At 36.9% G+C, this 17,910-nt stretch overlaps 1 pseudogene across 1 annotated transcript in view; it reads right to left on the bottom strand.

The window, feature by feature from the left end:
* LOC309415712 overlaps nucleotides 1–17,910 on the bottom strand; it is a 61,110-nt pseudogene that overhangs the window by 28,442 nt on the left and 14,758 nt on the right. The window contains exons 7-11 of the transcript in view: nucleotides 13,955–14,058; nucleotides 9,576–9,724; nucleotides 8,821–8,913; nucleotides 7,627–7,831; nucleotides 7,193–7,326 (exon numbers count right to left, since the gene is read on the bottom strand). The product of the transcript in view is annotated as an uncharacterized misc_RNA (transcript). The remainder of the gene's footprint in view (nucleotides 1–7,192; nucleotides 7,327–7,626; nucleotides 7,832–8,820; nucleotides 8,914–9,575; nucleotides 9,725–13,954; nucleotides 14,059–17,910) is intronic.

The raw sequence follows: 17,910 nt of genomic DNA, 5'->3' as shown, positions 1-17,910 counted from the left end.
CTCTGTGGTGCAGCAGCACTATTGCTGAGGACATGTGTGCTTTTCTAAGCCAAGTTGCTGACCCTGCTTTTGTGCAGTCTGCTGTGCAAACTGCTGCGTTTGTCAGCTGCCTCTCAACTGTGCCTCTGTTAGCTGGCCTCTCTTACGCATCGTTTGTAAAAAGTACATCAACTAAACAATTGCCTGGCAAGCAGAAACGTTGTGAGCTACATCCTTCATATCCTTAGGAAACTTATGTTAATCATGCTAAAAATGGCACAGCATTAACAATAGAATTAAAAACAATTAAAATTCCATTAAAAATTAGAAATACATGGCATTGAAGAATCATCTACGGCAATGGCATATGAACAACCAATATGCAACTTTTCTCAGAGTTAGAAATTAAGAAGTGATTTACGGACTATTGTTAGGCATAAATTTGCTGTAACATCTTCATGTAGAAAGGACTTCAAAGACTCATGATAGAAACTGCTTTTCAGTAGACTTCCATTTTCTGAGTAAAATAAACTTAATGTAATAAATAGGGAGTCAGAAAACATCAAGCTCTGGTACTTATGTGTTAAAACTACGTAATCAAACATTAATATCCTGGTTGATTTAGAACTTTTTGCATGTTTCCAAAAGAGCAGAAATAATGATTTTGAAATTTTACTATATTTTAGCAAATTTATTTCCATTTATTTTGCTGAACAGACTTTCTCCCCTGGCATTAGATATATAGATAAATTAAAGTAGTCGGCTAATCCCAGGCTGGAACATAATTTCATTCTAGTTTCTGAATTTGCAAACACAGCCTTCATTACAAATTGCATGTCTTCATTAAAAAGCTAGCAGTTACCGAAGAGAAATTCCTCTGAATGCCCAAGTTATTTCCTTCTGATTTAAATTTGTCAGTTCATGAGGCTGTAGCTACTTATGACAACTACCAGAAAAGGACAAAAACTATGTAACCATTTGATACAAGCAAAAAGCAAGTGCGGATCCCTCAGAGGCAAGGCACAACACTTGGCAAGTGAAAGCTTTGCCTTTAATGAAAGCCTAGCATTACCATGGTGGGGTCCCCAGGACACCAATGCTCATCAAATGTAGACCTGACATTAGTAGAGCCCAGCTCAGGAGCAAAGCTCAAGGGAAAGCAGGGATGCATAATAAAACTTCTGCCGATTAACATGCCATACATATCCAATGTTCTGTTTTGCTTATTAGCGAACTCACTGATGTAATGCAGGTGCTGTTTCCAAATTCTGAGATCAGCAGCTGGCCACCATCATTGGTGCCCATGCAAAAGTAGATGGAGATGGGCAGAAAAGCAAACTATTCCAGGTTACTGTAACAATGGGATGAAACGTGCTTGGAACTCTACATACTGGAATGGGATGGGAAGAAATGAACTGTCCCAGGTTACCATAACAAGAAGATAACATGTGCTCGGTACTCTACAGACTCAAATAGGGGAGGCAAATTATCCTGAGTTACTGTAACAAGCTTCTCACACCCTGTACCATTTATGATGCTTTTGGAGTCTCTGGATAATATATTTTCTATCCTAACAGTGTTTTGGGAGGAAGTGCTTTTTTGTTATACCCTTAGCACTACACCACTTGCAAGGTGAGCATTAGGATGCTCGTTTATACAATGTTAACCTCAGACCAGAGAGGATTTTTTTCCTTTTTCTTTTTGCTAACTGCTGTCATACAGGGTGAGGTCACACAGTAGACAGTCAAAAGTTCAGTCACAAAACTGGTTTCCTGTCTCACCAGGGAACCAGGAGAAGACAAAGAGTTGAAGAAACACTTTCTTAGCTGTGGTTTGGAAAAAAAAACCCATCTAGAAATTGTGTGTGATTCGTGTCCTCCTGATGCCACCTGCTGGGTAGGCAATGAAGAGTGTCAGGTCACTTCAGCCTGTCCAACAGATAACGCCAGGGTAAGGACTGTCATCTTTCCACGTACGTCATTTCACACACTGCTTCTTTCAAAAGGTTGTCTTTATTTGGCTTTCATAACTCTGGTTTCTGTCGTTTCTATGCCTCTTTGTGCTCCTCAGGAAGTTTGAAGAAGCTTCGTAACCTTTTTCTCTCTCTCTAGTCTTGCCTCTGGGGATTGTCATCAGCAACATAAAATCAAACAGCACTGTAGTGCTGTCTTAAAATTAATCTCCTTCCTCTAGCCAATTTACAGAATCACAGTCTTAAGATTGGGCATTTTCTCGTGGTTGCCTCCTTGTGTTTTTGATAAAGTAGTAGTTTTCGGGTTTTCTTTCCCAGTGTCTCCTCCCTGCTGCTTAATTTGCTGCTTAATGTGGAGACTAGTTCCCAAAGACCAGGCCCTTAACCTGTATTTTCTTTTCAATATTAGACCTTTGTGTAGGTGCTTATCTTCTAAGGTATATTTGAGTCTTTCAGATTCTTTATCTGTAACATCTGTAAAATAAAGCATTTTCTTTTTACCCAGTTTCTCATCCTCTTGTACATCAGCATCCTTTTCATGAGCTTGTGTGCTGGTTTTGGCTGGGATGGAGTTAATTTTCTTCATAGTAGCTAGTATGGGGCTATGTTTTGGATTTGTGTCAGAAACAATGTTGATAATATAAAGATGTTTTCATTACTGCTGAGCAGTGCTTACACAAAGTCAAGGTCTTTTCTGCTTCTCACATGACTCCACCAGCGAGTAGGTTGGGGGTGCACAAGAAGGTGGGTGGGGACACAGCCACGACAGCTGACCCCATCTGACCAAAGGGATATTTCGTACCATATGACGTCACACTCAGAACATAAAGCTGGGGGAAGAAGAAGGAAAGGGGGGCACATTTAGAGTTATGGCGTTTGTCTTCCCAAGTAACTGTTATGTGTGGTGGAGCCCTGCTTTCTTGAAGATGGCTGAACACCTGCCTGCTGATGGGCAGTAGTGAATGGATTCCTTGTTTTGCTTTGCTTGTGTTGCTCAGTTTTTGCTTTACCTGTTAAACCTGTCCTTATCTCAAACCATGAGTTTTCTCGCTTTTACTCTTCCGATTCTCTCCCCCATCCCACTGTGGGGAAGTGGGAGAGTGGCTGCGTGGTGCTTAGTTGCCAGTTGAGGTTAAACCATGACAGCTTGATAACTATTTTCTCTAAGGACAGCAAAGGAAATTAATGCGGCATTCCCATGCAAAACCAGGTAGAATTAAGAAGAAAAAGTGGTAATAGAATTTTTAAAAGAAATACTATTTTTACTGAATTTTTAAAAACCACCTTGTCCTACTAACAAAATTTCCTGTGCTTATTTCCCACCTATATAAAATTTCAAATTTAATATATTTTCCTGAAGGGAAAACAGAACAAAACAAAAAGATATGAGTCATGGTTCTGTCTAAGTTTTTCTCACATAAAGTAATTTTCTACTCGCTGTGCTTTTTAAATTTCAAAAGTTTTTGCCTGCTTTTTGAAACAGTTTCATTTAATTGTGCTTTTTGTTTCAGAATGGTACATCTGAAAAGAATAATACAGTTAAGATGAAGAAAACTTTGTGTGGTGATTGTAGAATTTATATAGAAGAGAAACTTTCAATTGCAACATATTAGGAAAAAATTAAATACAAGAACAATAATAAAAGTTTATGGACAAAAAACTCTACTAGGAGAACTGGTAAACCCAAATGAATCAAATGACTCTCAAGAGTGCACAGAAAGCTAGAATTACTAAGATTAATTATTTTTAAGCCATTTTTAGATTCTTTGGGTTTTATCCAACAGTTTGCCTTCATAGAAAATAGAAGAATCATCATTAAAGTCAGGGAAATTAACATATTGCCACAATATTCAAAATTACAATTATTAAAATGAGGTTTTATTATCAGAAGAGTATATTAATTGCATCAGTTCTCTGTTAAGCCTCCTCAGATGATAATGCCACTTCCTGCCTGGTGGAACTTCCTTGAGGGGAGTTCCACCAGACCATTGTTTCCAAGCTAACACGCTATGATAACAGACATGCTAAATGATGCCGTTTGTTCTTCAAATGGGCAGAACTGGCATGGGAATTTGAACACTCCTTTTGGAATGATTTGGGTTTATGAACATATTAGCCTAGGGCAAATCTTATGCTCTTCTGCACATCTGCAGAATTCCTAGGTGGTTTTTTTCCCTATTAATTTTAGAGACCCTCTAGATGGAATGTGGCAGAGAGGGGGAAGATACTGTTTCAGAGCTCCTTGACTGAAAGCATATACCATTCCTCTTCTAGGGCAGGCAATTTGATCCTAAGACAATTTATATTAGCTGTTTTTTGTAATTAATAAAATGGAAAAGTTACATCATAGAGTTTTATTCAGTGTGAGTAATTTCATTGTGTTTCTTGAGCAACTTCTGTCACTCCACTAGTATTTTAAAATCATGGGCCAGAAAATTCAGCTGATATTAATATCCACAGTTGAATTCACTTCACTGGACCTTTCCATCAGGTTACAACATCTGAAGATCTGTGCTCACCTGACTTTTAGAAAGTCTCAACACCCAGTGACAGGATTCCAGCTTTTAACTAAATAAATCAATTAGGCTTGTTTATACATACTGCTCACCTGATCTGGAGATTTTCCTCTACCAGCTGAAAAATATTAGCTGTTAAACAAGAGGTTTAGGTACTCCGTAGGGAGATTTGTAACAACAAACAGTTGAATATGAGTACATAGTGACTGAAAACTATTGCCATTGGAAGGCCATGAAGTGAATTAGAAAATTACCAGCTTCACTTCATTTCAGAGAAGTGTCTGAGACTGTATTATTAAGAACTAATAGCCAGCTGAGGAACTTTAGGTAGATGGGTAGGACTGCTTAGTGGTGTACTGGGTCTGGCTGTGATGGGGTTAATTTTCTTTAGAGCAGCCTATATGGTATTTGTGACTAAACCAGTGTTGATAATACACAAGTGTTTTGGCTATTGCTGAGAAGTGATTGCACAGTGTCAAGGCTTTATTTTGTTTGGGTGTTTTTTTCCCTACTCTGCCCACACAGCAAGCAGCCTGGGGGAATTTGGAATGAACACAGCCAGGACAGCTGACTCCATCTGACCACAGAGATATCCCATACCATATGACCTCATGCTCAGCAATGGAAGCTGGGGGAAGGAAAAAAAGAAGGGGGGGTGTTTGTAGTTACAGCATTTGTCTTCCCATGTAACCATCATGCGTGCTGAGGCCCTGCGTTCCAGGACAAGTGTCTGAACATCTGCCTGCCCATGGGAAGTAGTGGATAAATTCCTCGTTTTGCTCTGCTTGTGTGTGCAGCTTTGCTTCACCTATTAGACTGTTTTTATCTTGACCCACAGGTTTTCACCTTTTGCTCTTTTAATTCTCTCCCCCATTCCACTAAAAGGTGGGAAGTGAGTGAGCAGCTGTGTGGGTCTTAGCTACTGGCTGGGGTCAGCCCACCACATGTGGATATGATAATTCATTTTAAATAGATACAAACTGATCTTGAATACCTTTCACAAAAACATTCTAGAAAGAAAGAAAGGGAAGATTATTTTTGCTCATGAGCTTCCTCTATAGTGCTGTAAAAGCTCCATAATAGGGCATGTAAGTGTCTGCTCTGAATGCATTCCCTGTGATATTTGAAATTTCAACTTCAAAATTCTTGATGCTCTCTTCCCATCAAACCTGTCCACCTCCAGCACAGCTATAAGCTCTCCAGCTCAGCTCGGGGGAGCTGAGAGCCATGATTCTTGGTAACCAATTGAAAAATACAAGGTTTGAATTATTTTCTAAGAGATTTTTTCCCCTCTAGCAGTTTTATGTGCTTATCTCTTGTTGTATTCCCTGTTTGCTCTAACATCTATTCTCAGTCTCATTAGTAGGATAGTGAAGGGCATTGTTGACTGTCAGTTTTTCCTTACTTTCTATGGACAAGGAAAGAGAGACTTGAACCAATATGTACATTTCGTCACCTTTTCACATGCCTAGCAGTTTCTTTCAGTCCCTAATATACAGCATTCACTGAGGAGATCCAGAAGAAGCTGCAAAACTGGCTGTTGGATTTCTCAAATACAGTAGTGTATATTTTTAAAAAGGTTAAGGGCCAGTAAAGCACTACCTTCACACACCAGTAAAGTGCTGGTGTCATGCATGCAGATATTTTACTGTTGGTTGGATATTCTGTATATCATAGACTGCCTGACACAAAGCTCTTATAGCCTTTTGTGAGTATGAACAGCTAGCTCTATGCTGGCAGAATGAAAATTAAAGTTGCACTTCATTGTCTTAAAGACAAAAAGTCACCAAGGCTTGCTTTCTCTCCAAGATTTTTCTCATGCTGGTCTTGGAATGCTTTTTTCTGATCCTCCATCTGTCTCAGCTTCATCTTAAAGGTAGCTGAACTTAAAGGGTAGTATTAAGTTCAACCTAAGAAGGCAGAGGAAACATTTGGGGATGAGATATCCAAGACTGTGGGCTTGATACTGAAAAACTGTTAACAGGAGTAAGCGGTCACATGCACAAACAGTACATGCAATTAGGAGCCTACTGCTAAGTAAAATAAATCTGCCTTCAGTCAAAAAGCTGTAATAGAGAAAGTTTCTGTCCTGTCTGTAAAACAGTGTTCTCATAATGACAGATGTATTTTCTCATGTTTGTATTTGTTAAGCTTATTTTTTCAGTAGCTTATTGAAATTTGGCTTAGACATAAGGGAAGAAGTCTCTTCTGGACCACGGATCAACAGAAATTCATCTGGAGATCGTTTCTGTCCATTCAACCTGGAAAATAGCTCAGAACATCACTGCAAATACATGGGTGGATCGCTGTGGTGATTCTATCCCAATAATAAAGCTCCTCTGTGGCTCCTCATGCAGATTCTTACTCTGTACAAATGGGATATATGAGGCTTAGAACCAGAATTAGCTTCTCTAGCTGGATAAGTCAGCAACCCAGGGACCGGGACCAGGGCATGGGGGAAAAGCAGAGGTGAGAATGGCTGTATTTGACTGTGACTTGCTTCAGTAAAGAATGACAGATCTGTATTTGCTCATGCGGGCTTGAGTAAATGCTACCTTAGCCTCCAATGTGGCCTAATCACTAAATTACATAACTAAATGTAATAACGCAGCTTTTTACAACTAAAAAGAAATCATGGATGAAATAAATGATGTGTAAGATAAATTGACTACCTGTGCAGCATTAAATTTTTGTCTCTTTCATTGAACTTCTTTGAGTATCTGACAGAAAAATCCATAGCTCTCACGCACATACACATGGACCTGGATGCTTTTGAAACCCTTTCTACTTTCTCAGGTGAAAAATTTGTTTATTGATGTAGTTCTGCAGCTTTTGACCATATCTGAGGCTTTACATTTTCTTTATGTTATTCCAAAAACTTTCTAAAAAAATTGGCATATCCAAGAAGCTGGATTAGAGGTTTAAGAGATGAATTTAAAACATCAGTGATATAAAATTAAAAAACAATGTTTTAATCAAGACAAACTTGCATGTTTTGAGTGATTTACCGCAACAAATGCTTGATACAGACAATGGACCTTCTTTTTAAAAAAATATATTTTACTGTAGATATAGTCTATATTTGTTAAAATTGGCTCTCTGCTTTAGAACATCTGAAAGCTGAGGAACAGCCCTCTTCCTGAGGAAAATGAAGGATACTATATGCAGCAAGACAACAGTTGTGCAAGCAGGGAAAGAGTTCAATGTTTACTGCTTCATAAAAGCATGAACTGAAGTACAGTTCATGAAGAACTGAAGCTGGGAGAACTTCATCCAGGTTTCTCTGAGCATTTGTAGCTATTGCTTGAGTCTTTTCTGCTTTCACTTTAACAACAGCTTCATTTTCCGGAACAACACAACAAACCTGAAATGAAATGTGCAGTCAAGAGTTTTCAAAATGCAGTGTTTTTTAAAAGAGTTTACTCAACACTGTTAATGTTCACTGCTCCACTTAGAGTGTACAGAGAGAGATGGGAAACAATTATTTCCTTTCTTTCACATGCACAGCAGCAGCCACTGCAGAATTAGCAACATAGATCCATAAAACAACCCAAGTTGGAAGACACCTTGAAAGATCATTTGGTCCTCCCTTGCATGGGAAAGGGGGCTTAGATGAGACTATCTAGCACTGCATCCAGTCACATCTTGAAAACCTCCAGTGATGGGGATTCTACTGCACCCCTGAGGAGGTTGTTCCGGTGATTAATTGTTCTCACTGCAAAAAATTTCTTCCTTATATCAAGATGAAACCTCTACCAGTGCAACTTGCACCTGTTGCCCCTTGTCTTCTTCATGTGGTGCCTTGTGAAAAAAGAACCTCCATCCTCTTTGTAGCTGCCCATTAAGTACTGAAAAACTGACATGAGGATTAGGATAGAATGCTGTTGTTTTGCAGCATTAGCAGCTCTCGCGCTTGTTAGCTGGTGGGGAATATCAAAAGAAAATTTTGTTGTACACTATATGTAAGCATGTGTCCTTGCATGTAAGACCATGGAAATAGAAGAAAACAATTTTACACACCAAAAAAACCAGTGCAGGTTATGAATTTCAGGATACTATTAGCAAGAAGAGAATGTTTAGTTGTTAAGTGATGGAAAATGTAAAAGAATTACCCTTAGCTAGTCTTGTAACTTTCTCTTATGTGTCCTTTTTCACATTAAACCTGATTCAACACAGGTAAATATCCTGTGAATTTCAGAAATTCCTGTGAATTTCCTGAGCTTGGGGACAACGAGTCAAATCCCCACTACACAGGCACACAAAAATAAGAGACATAGGTAAGGAGAAGTTGGAAAAAAAAAACAAACCACAAGACCAAAAATAGACAGATTTTTTAAAAACAAATATACATACTGTAAATAGCTTTCCCTTGTTGTAAATTATTTCTTGTTGAGGATTTTTCTGGTTATTCCCAAACTCACAGAGGCCGGCAGGTAGGAACTTGGGCTGAATGCAAAAAGAGGCACATATGAGAACGCTACAGGATCCTTTATAGAAGAAAAGTCCTCTACTTTGTTTTTTGATATGTAACAATCATATATGCTCATCTTGATAGTTTTGTCTTGTTAATGAGTAATATATACAACATCACTTCAAATGATTTTGTGCTTTTAAGCACCATTTGTGGGGTGCTTCCAGCACTGCACATTGCAGCTAAGATGAGCTTGAGTGTCCTGCTTAGGACTGACCCCACTGTTGCCAACATAACAACTGTGAAGGATGTGCAGGCCAAGTCAAGTCCTGTGCACCTCACTGGCTGTTCTGTTCTGACAGCATTTCTTTATTGCCACCCCCAGCAAAGAATACATATTGAAGAGAATGTGAAATTTTTTTGAAAGCAGCATTCTAAAGTCTGTCATCCTTTCACAGGAACAGTCATGCTGATGAAAAGAGCAGCACAGAAAGAGGTGATGTGATATCTAGCTGCCTTTCTCTCCCAGACTCCCATTCCAATGCTTACTCTTGTATTGTTGACTTTCTTTTCTACTGTGTCACATAAAGAAAAACATATTGCCTAGAATTACTGATCCTTAAATATAAAATTTCAGCTATTAGTTACTGAGCAGTAATATGTCTCCTCACAAATAATACAAGAGAATTCTTTGTACCTGATCAGCATATTCTTGATCCACCATTAGTTTTTCCATCAAGTTTTCTCTTTGAGGACTATCTCTAAAGTAGAGAAATTTAATTTAATTTTATCTACAAGCTATTTGTTTCCAATAATTTGGATAAACAACTGTTCACAGCCCTGTTCCTAAAGTATAGGAAACTTCTAAGTGTTGGAATTGAATAATTCTAAAACTTCAGATTTTTTCCAGCTGCTGGTCCCAAATATTTTAAAATTTATTTTTGTAACCTTACCAGTTGCATAGTATGTAATAATTTCTGATTTCTTAACAGCTTGCCATTGTAAGGCTCAGATTAATTTAATAGTTTTAATTGGCAAATGGACATCATCATATATTTATTTTAGTATTCATTCTGTGAAGTGTTTTATCATGACTGACACTAGACTATCTTCACATGAGTTTCAAAAAGTCAAGATTTGATTCATTTGGAATCAGAACTCTCATTTGGAATTAGAACTTCTGCTCTAGAATTGTTCTTAGAGTTTTACACCATAATACAAACATAACAGGAGACAAAATGGATAATATTTTTCTACTTTTATTTGTTGATGAAGAAAAAATTTATGTCACATAACTACTTTACAAAACTTTTGTTGTCATAACTGTTGATGTACTGTTTATGGGTACATCTTTTCAAAATGCAGCAAAGCAATTGACTAACAGCATAAAAACTGGAGAAAAAGCAAAGAGATAATTATATTCAGAAAAATTACACTTACCAAAAAAAAAGTTTACACTTACCTGGTTCTTTTTCTCCCCCAATGCTCTCAAGTAGAGCTTGATTAATTCTAAATAGAAGTGGATGTTGTAGTATATAGTGGTCAGAGTTCTGTATAAAATGAAACTGCCATTTCAGTCACACTCATATGGATATCCACATATTATGAATAGTTTCTCTTTGATATGATTACTTCCAAGATCAACGTTCAATAAAAATGTCTCCAAAAAAGAAGTCCTTCTTTTGGTGACTTCAGGGAGGAAAAATTTTCTCAAGAGCAGCTCTTCTCATGTGCATAAGCTCAAAGAATATTTGGATTTCATGAAACATCCTAAGAAGTGCAAAATTCAGAATGCAAAATACTTCTGTCAGAGAAAACCAGTTTTTTTTTTCAGACGTTCTTTTCTTATTAATCAGCTTGCAAGACATTAGTAAGTCAAAAATATGATGTGCTACATAATCCTGGATGACATCTTGGAACCAAATATTTGTTTATTCTGTTATTAACACAAGAATGCAGATATAATTGATGTTGTTTGCTATTTGTACACCAAAAACATTGCTGGATCACAGTAACCAGAAATCCGCATGAACCAATCTATTGTGCAGCAGACCTCAATGGGTGGAAAAATTTGGCATTGTGCATGAAAAATCTCTCCTATAGGACCCATACACAGAACAAGCAAACTGGGTTAAGAAAGAATTTAAATATCCATTTAAAAGCAAGCAGAAATATCCACAGTCAAAATAGGGTAGTAATAGATCATCTACTCAGATGAAATCTTGCCAGCCATACACTGCAATGAGCAGTGACTAGTTTTTTAATTTAAGCATGGGAAAAAAGGTTTTAAACATGAAGCCCAAGGAACTTGGTAGTGAGGTCCTCATTCTTCCTCCAAACATTTTCCTGAAATTTAAGCCCCCTAGATGAGGAAACAAACAAACAAAAGGGTGACATGAATTGAGCTTGTCTAATCATTTTAGTCTCCTTCAATGTGACATTTCCTAATAAATGTGCTTGTACAGGCTAGTTTTCTATAGAGAAAAGTACTTTGCTTCAGAACTTTTTCCTTTTGGATTTCAGGAAAAATTATTTAATTATTTAAGGAGAAAGATTGTTTTCTACCTTCTCTGCTATTCAAAATAAATCATTATTGTGACATTTCCAGGATAAAATTCTTGATAAATCTCAAGAACGTGTGGAGAAACAGATTGTAGCATATCAGCCTTGCTTTAGTATCCTTGAGATGTAGCCATTTTTAGCTACTTCCCTATGTTTCTTAACAATCTTTCTATTGCAAAGCCTTGCCTTGACAAAATTAGCTGCTTCATGCCTTAGCATGTCCAGATTTCTACACCATTTTTCCACACTAATGTTCCCCCTCACCATCTCTGCATACCTTTTCCTGGGGATGTTGCATGTCCTTGAATCCACTGGTCAAGGGTTAGGATCTTACTGACTCCATCCACATGACTTCAGGTGTCTCTGCAACATATGCTTTTGTGTCCAGAGAATCAAGAAACTCTATGTTTTAGATTCATACAGTGACCTTTCACTTAACATTTATTAGGCAGAGATAATTATCTTGAGTTCCTTGTTTCATGTTACCAGCTCAGAGCTCTTCTGTGTGAAAAGCTCTGTTTTTTATCACCATCTGAGAACCCTTCTGTATGAAAAGCAGTTTTTGGTTTTGTTCCCTCCAATTTTTTTAAATAGCATCTCTGGTCATTCAGTGCCAATCTATGCACATTTAAGTTGTCTGTTGTGCAATGTGTGATTAGTGTAGTTTGTTCCCAGAGGGCGACTGAGAAAAGCTGGGAAGTCCCTGAACTTCACATTTGGTTAAGCTGTCAACAGTAGCCAACATTTTTGGAGAATTTACAGCTTTTTAGGGATGAGACCTATGCTGCACTCTTGAAAGGTTAGGCTCTGGAGAACGAACATTAGAGAAGTAAAACTTTGCCTATAGTACAACATTAGGGACCAAAATCATGACTTTCTAGTTTCAAACTTCTTTCTTAAATCCTCTGTTCTGAATTACTCACTGCTCACATATATGGTAGTTTGTTTTACCTGCACACTCTTACAAAGCATTTACTTACATTTATATACACACACAGATATATAAAGATGCATCTGATTTTAAAGGCACTCCCTTGACTTTTTATCTTTTCCTTTTTTTTTTTGCCCCCCATTTTTTGAATTGCTGTGTGAAGAGATTTGGACCTTCCAGTTCCTTTTGCTTCCTCAGTTAAGAACACTAGTTCTTACAAGGTAAAGTGAGTTATTTTGGTTCTACCATAAGTTTCAGAAGTTCAGCCTTACCAAATGATTAGTAATCATTCCTTTGATGATGCCAGAAAATAATTCAATTTTGACAGTAAACCTAAATGACCTTTATGAAATACCTACTTATCTACTGAATTCCTCTCACTAAACCCAGGATATAAATATTCTGTCTGGACCTGACAGAGCACTATGTTAATCAAAAAACCTAGACAGTGGTCTTTTCAGTTATAAAGCAAATGTAACATATTCCTCTTTTCAAATGGATAAATAAAAGGTGGATATAAGAAACTTATTAGAACTGTGCTTTTACTTCTTTGAAAATAAGTACCCTGATTTCTATGGGAAATACTATCTGCTATAATCCAATCCTGGTATTTCTATTTCTCTTGCTTTAAGTCTAATAGCTGCTTATCTAGTTCATCCTTTTTCAGATATATTAGGGAATTCCACAGAATGAAGAATATTCATATCTTTCAAGAACTCCTCTATAACAATCTACAGGCAAGATTGTACATACATTTGATTACCAATTGCAACAATGGAAACAGAGAAAGCAGTCACAATAATTGGGATTAGCAGTTTAAATACTATCCATCATATAGCATACGGAAGACAGATTTAAAAAATAGCTGTTAAATATTAGAAAAGCATTTCAAACTATTAAAACGGAGAAAAATAAAAAAACCCACAAATCCACAAAAAATGCCAAGCACATTCTTTACATTTTCCATTTTATGTCCAGAATTCAAGAAGTCAGAAAGACTCATAGCATAGCTTTCATATTAAGAGAGTATTGCTCATAGAGCGCCTCCACCATGCAAAAGGACTGATAGGAGTCAAAGACACAAAGGCACAGGAGCTTTAGAATGTGCATAAAAGGAAATTTAGACTGGAAATGAAAAGAGATTCTGAAAGACTTGCATAGAAGAATGGTCACTAAAACCTTACTGATTGCAGAAAAGATTACGGAAACTGAAAGGACTTACCAACTTTGATATGAATAATCACCATAGACAACTGCTCTCCATAGAAATAATCTTATGGGTAGGTAGCATCCCAGGTTTATTTTTTAAACACAGCAGAGCTCCTGGGAAGCATGTGCATTGCAAGCCATGGGTTTACAGCTATGCAGCTTCCACTTTTAGACTGCAATTGTGTCCAAGTCAAGCTATCCAGGAGGCTGTCTCTACAGTTCCTTGAGCTCTTGATCCCAGCATGCAGTATGGGGTGCTACTGTTTTCAGTAAATTACAACTATCTATCTATCTATCTATCTATCTATCTATCTATCTATCTATCTATCTATCTATCTATCTATCTATCTATATCTCCTTCAATTTTAGGTTACCACAGATCATGTTTGATAACAGGACTAACATAATTTGTTTCCATGTCAGCCACATCTTCATGTAGTCTATCAGCTTTTTCTGTTCCAAACAGCATGGAAATTATCTGAATAAAATAAAACTCTGGAAAAAATGTATAAAGCAGTCCTAAAACACCCTAAAATCTACTTGTTCACATTTTCAAAACTGGAAATTTAGCAAGAGGTTTATAAATGTATTTCTTTTTGTGTGCCAAAGATTTGTATTTAAAATACATGTTTAATTTTTCCAATGTGTTTATACCCTTATCTCCTTTTTCAGTTTAGTTTTTCAGCTCATTGAAAATTCCACCCCCACATCTTTCAATATAGGGCCAAAATAAGTGATTTACTTACTCTAATTACAATTATGCTGTGTTTTCATGCCTCAGTTTCTGCCAAATCATTCTCACAATGCAGCTGAAATATTTCAGCTGTTGTACATCACAATCTGTAACTATACATCCTTTCTTATTCAATTTTAACTTGCACACCAAATTAATTCTTCTTGCCAAACTACCTTTATAATGAGGTATATTCTGGGACTAGGTAGAAAGGAATTCCTAGAAGACTAAAAAGTCTTGAGCTTCTACTTAGAGAAGTCAGTTAAAGTAAGACAAAACCTTTGCCTGTGCAAAGAGGAGAATGTAGAAACATTTACTTTTGTGAAAGGTGGTTGTCTCTGAAACCTCTTGTGATGGTTAAGTGATCTGACCTAGTTAAGCAACAATGGTGTAGCTTAAATTCCTTTTCAGCATAATTGTTTTGCTGAAATTCTTTGTTTAAAAAAAAAATTCTTTCAGGCTGAAGTTTGTCTCTAGTGTGAAATGAATGGTGTCAGTTACATATTCCTTTCCTGTTTGTTCCCCTGCAGTTGGTACCTCTGTCCCTGCAAAGCGGACAGAGAGGATAATTAGCTGTCCCTGTTATTGGTATCATCCATGTATATCTGCTAAGAACTTACTCTTGAACTTCTCAAGGACTCTTACTCTTACTCTTGAACTACTCAAGGACTTCACTTGCCTGTCCAAAAAACCTTATTGAAGAGGAAGTAAACTCATGTCAGCCACCTAGTCTACAATTAAGATGTAAACTCTGCCTTTTTCATCATCTCAGTTCTTCTCTATTCACCAGTAAAACACCATGAGGAAAGGCAAAGTCTTTTATTAAACCCATTGACATTACTCAAAAAGGAGTAAGTTTTCAGAGGCAGGGGCCCAACTTTGGGCTCTCCCTGCATACCTGGAAGCATACATGTGCATTTTAACTAAAACACTAGTTGGTGTAAAAAAAGTTACCACCTTTTCCTATAAAGTCTGCCTCATTTACATGCTTAGACCATGGGCAGGCAGGCTGTATTGTCTAGTCAGCATGTTATTTCCGTTTGTAGCGTTGCCCACACTTGCCCTGCTTCCTTCCTACTCCAAAATTGTTTCTGCACCATGATAGAAACCAAATCAGGAAGCAAACAGACTTTTTAAAAAAAAGTAGAAAAATTGTGGATTTTTATGTTGCTTTATTGCTGGTTTTGTGGGAAAGGGGGTTTGCTGAATGAGCTTATTGTGCAGGTCCACAAACAGGTACCAAGGAAAAACTGGTGTATGCTGGAATGGGTGAGAGAGCTGACAGGAAGCTGGAGCATTTTAAGACAGTATTGGTGCTGGAAAAGATGCACCATCAAACCCTTGCCATTGCTGCTACAAACACATCACTATTAACAGCTCAAAAGCATTTGCAGCTTCCTCTACTGAAAAACAGATCAGCTACTTCTCTGAGAAACAGACTTTCAAACAGAATATAAACTTCTGCTTATCACTTAATTTCCAGACTTTTTAAGAGGTTCTCTTAAGTCTTTAGATCTCTAGGGCTACAGTGATTACAGTGTTATATGTAGTTCAGTCTATTTACAAGGGGAAACTTGTTTTTTGACAGATTGAGACCACAGCTGGGCAAAACTCTATTTTTATTAACACAGACATTTCATAACATGTGCTAAAGAATGATTTCCCTGCTAAATGTAAAGTCCTGTGTGGCATTGGCTTGTGAACACATGAAACTTTAATTGTTTCCATTTTCCATTGTTTCAGTTATAGCAGACATTTTAAAATAATAATTTTTATGATATGCTCACCTTAAGAAAGTTGCAACATATAATTGGTTTACACACAATATATTCTGGAATTCCAAACTGTTTGTCTACAAATCAACATTCAAAGTTAGACAGGTCTGTGTAAAGACATATTTGCATACCCAGTGCTATACAAATAAAGTGAGCTGATTTCCTTACTGGCTATTTCAGACAGTGTAGGATGGAAATACTGCTGGTCTCCATTGTTGATGAGGGGGTAGTGGAAAAATCTTTGGCTTTCATGACAACATAGCTTGCATTTGATTTCCTCCTACAGGATCACAGTCAAGAACATCTATGTAGAAAAGAGATGGAGTACTTTGTTGGTTAAAATCAGAAAGTTTCATTCTATGTTAACATAATCTTTAAAAATCTTTAAAAGTGGGAAAATAATTTGTCAGGCCCATTCAGAAAGCCTCACTGGCAGTGAAGATTGTTCAGTAATCCAACTGAATTTTATTCCATTAGAATATGAATAAAAAAGAAACAGAATACAGTAAAAAGTGAGACATTATACAAAATCATACAGTCCTTGCAAATGTCTGTGGCAGGAAACACAGAAAGAATAATGCCAAAAGAAGAAGAAAAGAGAGAGACTGTGAAATGCTAAAAAATTAAGTCTATGGAAAATTCAAATTGAGAAATGAAATGCTTAATCCTCTTTTACTATTTCTCCATCACTTGGAATGGAATTAAGAACTGAGATGGAATGGCACAGAAATCATAACTGGACAGAGTGGTCTGTTACCAATCTGGACCATATTGCAGAGCCAGAATTAACTAAGAAGGCAAACATAAGGCAGAATGAGAAAAGGAAGCTAGAAGCCTATGCCCTCTCTTTAAAGTGTTCACTCTGTGTACTCCTATATCTATTTTAAAGATATTTCTTATAAATTAAATTGCTTATAGTTTCCATTTATGAAATTAAAATTACAGATTTGGAGTACACTTTAAATTTTTTGTCTCAAAACTGCTTGTTTACAACAAAGAACAAAAGCTCTATTATTGTTGTTGTTGTTGTTGTGTAACTTCATAGGACTTCTAAAGTTTCCACTGTGCAACAGGGTGTAGTTTTAGATCAAAAGAATACCAGCCTACAGATCTTGTCATGATGCAGACATCTAGGTAACAGTTTTATTCACACCCTCATGCTATGGAACTCAAGAGCAAAACTTAACAGGTAGTGGAAAAAACTCAGAAAAAAACCTGGCATGAAAGCAGGGTTCATCTGAAAGAAAGAGTAAATTGAGGACAGATAGGAGAAAAAAAAAACAGGTTTTCACAGCATTTCATCCAGAAGCTGAAAGAGCTGGTAAGTGCTTAAATCAGGCAAGTAAATTATATCCATCATTCTTAATCATAGATAACCTCAAGATGAACACAATTTTTCTCAGTATTTGTTACATTCTCTAGATTAAATTCTTAGTAAATCATGGCAAAACATTTTATTATCCCAGACATCTTAACTGTATTCTATAATCTAGCAAAAACTCTTCAAAAAGAGTTTCAGCTTTCAGAAAAGTCCACAGTGGTTAATTTCTGAAAGGAAAAACTGAAATAATTCAAATAAATATGCAGTGTTTCTCCACTGCTATGGTTTGATATTTTGCCATCACGGTTGGCAGAGGAGGAAGAACGTATGGGGCAAGAGGATTTGCCAAATTTTGGGAAGGAGAGCTGACCAATGAATTATTTTGATTAGTTCCATAAAGGAAGTAAACTGCTGTATAGTCCTATTTCTTTCTAGCTGTGTTCCTTGGGTTCTCCAAAATGTCATTTATCTATTGTTTATTTTACACCAACATATTTCTTA

The sequence above is a fragment of the Phaethon aethereus genome (genome assembly GCF_964289735.1).
Source record: "Phaethon aethereus genome assembly, chromosome: Z".
Lineage (NCBI taxonomy): Eukaryota > Metazoa > Chordata > Aves > Phaethontiformes > Phaethontidae > Phaethon > Phaethon aethereus.
This window is presented reverse-complemented; position numbering and strand designations above follow the sequence as displayed.